General features: G+C 40.4%; 1 protein-coding gene across 1 annotated transcript in view; it reads left to right on the forward strand.

Annotated features, from left to right (window-relative positions):
• Nucleotides 1-1,627: 1,627 nt before the first annotated feature.
• Nucleotides 1,628-4,666, forward strand: part of LOC135112098 (dipeptidase 1-like) — a 155,628-nt gene continuing 152,589 nt past the window's right edge. Inside the window, exon 1 of the mRNA XM_064026062.1 lies at nt 1,628-1,747. The gene's annotated coding sequence lies outside the window, so the exon portion shown is untranslated. The remainder of the gene's footprint in view (nt 1,748-4,666) is intronic.

Raw genomic sequence — 4,666 nt, forward strand, 5'->3', positions numbered from 1 at the left:
TGCAGATGAAAAGAAAAAAAGGGAAGGATAAAAAGAATGAAGATAAGACAAAAGTACGAAGGAAAGGAGATAACACAAATAAAAAAAAAAGAAACTACAGAAAAAGGGAAAGAAGAGAGGAAAAAAAAATAAGGAGTGAGAAAAGGGAGGCAAAAGCATGGATGAGGAGATAAGAAGGGAGAGGAAAGAGGGAAAGAGAAGGGAGGGAAATTAGGCAAGATCCTGAGTTGGCCTTTAGTGGTAGAGCAGGTCGGTGAATGGCAGAATGGCCTCTCAAGTAGATAGGGGGAAAAAAGACTCGGATATTGAAGGTGTGTCATTATTTTCGTCTGTGTGTGTGTGTGTGTGTGTGTGTGTGTGTGTGTGTGTGTGTGTGTGTGTGTGTGTTTGTTTCCTATTTATTGTTTTATTGTTGTTCCTCGTGTTCTAATTGTTGTTGTTGTTGTTGTTGTTGTTCATCATCATCATCATCATCATCATCATCATCATCATCTTCTTCTTCTTCTTCTTCTTCTTCTTCTTCTTCTTCTTCTTCTTCTTCTTCTTCTTCTTCTTCTTCTTCTTCTTGTTGTTGTTGTTCTTCTTCTTCTTCTTCTTCTTCTTCTTCTTCTTCTTCTTCTTCTTCTTCTTCTTCTTCTTCTTCTTCTTCTTCTTCTTCTTCTTCTTCTTCTTCTTCTTCTTCTTCTTCTTCTTCTTCTTCTTCTTCTTCTTCTTCTTCTTCTTCTTCTTCTTCTTCTTCATTCTTCTTCTTCTTCTTCTTCTTCTTCTTCTTCTTCTTCTTCTTCTTCTTCTTGTTTGCATTTGTCATCATCACCACTACCACGACTACTACTATCATCACCACCACCATCGCTAATACAATTACTGCCACTGCTGCTAATCTACTAACAAAAGCACCACCACCATCACCATCATCATCGTCATCATCAACAACAACAACAACAACATTATATCTATCTAGCTCACAATCAAGTCACTGTAATAATAATAATAATAATAATAATAATAATAATAATAATTATAATAATAACGGAATGGAATTGTCTTTGTCACCCGAATTTGTTTTCCCGATATTATTTTATTTTATTTATTTATTTATTTTTTTTTTTATAAACAGGTGATGCTTTTTTTTCCGGTGATTTACGATTATTGGGAGTAATTTGTACGTGACATCCGTGGACTCTGCGCGGGAAAACAAGGTCAGATCAGTCAGAATTTAGTTTATTATGGGATTTTTTTTGTGTTCGAATGGAGACGTTTATGACACTCTCTCTCTCTCTCTCTCTCTCTCTCTCTCTCTCTCTCTCTCTCTCTCTCTCTCTCTCTCTCTCTCTCTCTCTCTCTCTCTCTCTCTCTCTCTCTCTCTCTCTCTCATTATTGGTATTTTTTTTTTTGTTCTGTTTATCCTTTCTTGCCTCCTTTGTTCTTGCTATTCTCTCATTTTCTCGTTTTCTCTTGCTTTATACTCTCTCTCTCTCTCTCTCTCTCTCCTCTCTCTCTCTCCTCTCTCTCCTCTCTCTCTCCTCTCTCTCTCTCTCTCTCTCTCTCTCTCTCTCTCTCTCATGCAGGTCAGGTCAAAAAGGTCAGGCAGGTATAAGGTTAACTTGTACCAAACTTGTTCCAGACGGCCCTGCTCTACCACCACCACCACCACCACCACCACCACCACCGTAACCTGAGCGAACCGCCAACACCTGAGCGCGGGCGGGAGGAAAAAAATAAGTGTGAAAAATAGGGAGGAGAAAGGGTGAGTGTTTTTATCATATGTTGTTCTTGTTCTGTTTTCTTTCTTTATTCTTATTTGTGTTTTGTCTTGATTTATTTATTTTTTTATGTTTCTGCCTTTATGAAGTCTTGTGTATATATTATGCGTTCGTACTACGTTTCATTTATCATTCTACTTATATTTGCCTCTTCTGATACATATATTTTTCCTTCACACTACTTTTCATTCATTATTGTGTTTGTTTACTTCTTTGATATATACATATACATTCTTTTTCGTTCACTACTCCTCTTTATTTATCATTCTACTTCTATTTACCCTTTTAAATGTTAATGTGTTTGTCTGTGTTTGGTGTTCATTCCCTTCTATGCATCTTATCGTGTGAGTTTTATCAGTAAAATGTCAATCTCCCTCTCAACTTACGTACAGAAAACGAAAAGTCTAAGAATACCTACGTACTTTTATTCCCACTTAAAACTATGTAACACTGAATGAGTAGGCCAGCGATGATAACAAGAATGATTTGTTCTCGTGTATATGTGCAAGTGTATTCCTGAATTGTGACGTGATGTGTGTGCGTGTGTGTGTGAGAGAGAGAGAGAGAGAGAGAGAGAGGAGAGAGAGAGAGAGAGAGAGAGAGAGAGAGAGAGAGAGAGAGAGAGAGAGAGAGAGAGAGAGAGAGAGGCCCAAAAGTCTGTTAACTTGTCACACCTCCTTTCCACTCTCTCAAGTTTCCCCTCTTAACATTTAGTCCTCCAGTTTGCTGACACTTTCCTTGCAAAATCTGACAACTGATAGATTGTTATGAGATCAGCGGACTTGAGACTGAAAGAAAACGCAAAGCACGGTGGAGTAAGTGTGGGAGATCACTCAATTTCAAGCCACGAGTTGACTTGAAGACTGACGAAAGGTAAAGGTAAACCAGTCAAGAGAAAATATATAACCGAGAGCGAGAGAACTCTGGTAAAAATAGCATAGAGAAAATAAATATAGGTGGTAGACAGACTTGTGTTTATTCGTATGAGGCTTTTTGAACCTTGTGTGTATGGCAGATGTGAGTTTGATATCACTCTTCATTCGTCAACATACAATAGAGAGGATCACAGCTGCATTTGTTGATCATCCCAGCATGGTCGAGTTTTCCATATTTTCCGTGGGTGGTATAACATGTCTGGTACAGCTCCCGAATATTGCTACACTCAGAGATTAATGAATGAATCAATCAATCAGTCCCTCAGACAAGTCAATCAGTGCGTATGACGTCTCTTTCCTCTCAACTTCCAACCCATGACGGTCTGTGTCGCGCTGCACAGGCTCGGCATCTCCTGCTGACTCTTTCATTTGCTCCATTTCACCGGTTTTTCCTCTCTCTCTCTCTCTCTCTCTCTCTCTCTCTCTCTCTCTCTCTCTCTCTCTCTCTCTCTCTCTCTCTCTCTCTCTCTCTCTCTCTCTCTCTCTCTCTCTCTCTCTCTCTCTCTACCCAGCATGGTGTTTACCCATCTATCTCAGTTCAAAGTGATTCCTCCATGTTTTCCGCCTCTTGGTGACTGACCAATCATAGCGCCTGTTGTTTGTCCTCCAGCTACGTGCAGCCAGTGGAAAGCCTCGAAAACTGCTGTTCTTTTCCATTATTTCACATTTTCTTACTTAGTTTGTATTCTCACGGTACCTTCCCCGCTAAAAACCGTTCACGAATCCTGGAATATTCACTTTTTACATTGGATTCACCCGGAAAGTAAGTGGGAAGTGTCAGTGAAGGACGTGGAGGTAGGAAGAAAACGTGTCAGGCCTGGAGTGTGACAGACCTGTGTGCGAGGAGTAACACGTGTGACCTGCAGGTGTAGAAAGATACTGATGGTGTTTTTCGCTTTTTTCTGGTGATTTACTGAGAAAATGAGTGGGCTAAGTAGCAGCAGTGACGTGGGCTGTGTTATTGAATGCAGTGGTGGCGGGAAATTTGTGTGTGAAGCAGGGAGGTGTGTTAAAAGTGTTTGTGAAGAGTACCATGTGCCAGGCCTCGGTGCGCGGGAGGGGGAAAAAGCAGTACAGATTTCAGAATTGAGGCGGTTTTCATACTGTGACGGACAATCTTGTTGTTGTTGTTGTTGTTGTTGTTGTTGCTGTTGTTGTTGTTGTTGTTTTCAGCTCCATTCGTCATAGAAGAGGACGGGGCATGATTCAGCAAAATAATGCCAATAAGGCAGCCGTGGAATGCAAGTGTTTGCATACAGTGTCAAGATCAAGATAGTGCGCCTCAACATCAGAATAATATGGTGATGTGGTGATGCTCCTCGAGAAACACTGCTTCGCTTATTGGTGTTTCCTGCCTTACCTGTTCTGTTCTCTATGGAATAGCTAGGCATGGCCAACCACCACCACCCACCACCACCACCACCACCATTTCGTTTACCGTCCTTATTTCCCCTTATTGGACTGGACGGCCCACGTGTCACTTTTCCCGGCGGTCTGCGGTGTCTTCCCAGAGTTCATTCCCTCTCATGTCTTCTCCACACACAGTCTCCAGATCCTCTTTGCTCTCCCCACTGGGTCTTCCTCCACCCTCCTCTCTCAACTATTCATTGTCATCGTGCGCAGCTAAGTGGCAGGCATCTTGTCTCACGTGTTGTGGTCTGTCGGGGTGTGGCTTGAATTTAATGGTTTTATTTTATATGTTTTTGTTATTATTTATGATTATTGCTCTCCCCCTTGGAAACGAAATGCAGATATTCGTTTCAGATTGTTTACATGTAAAAAACATATGCTTTTACCTTCATTAACAAAATGTAATATATCCTCATCAATTTCGTTTATATATTCATAATAATTGTCATGCAGTATGTTTAGGTATTTGTTTTATAGTTATAACATTTTGAAAATAAAATATAAAAACTATGTACATTTTCTCTGGTTTATATTTGCGGTGGGTTGTACATTATGGTC

Source organism: Scylla paramamosain, chromosome 23 (genome assembly GCF_035594125.1).
Source record: "Scylla paramamosain isolate STU-SP2022 chromosome 23, ASM3559412v1, whole genome shotgun sequence".
NCBI lineage: Eukaryota > Metazoa > Arthropoda > Malacostraca > Decapoda > Portunidae > Scylla > Scylla paramamosain.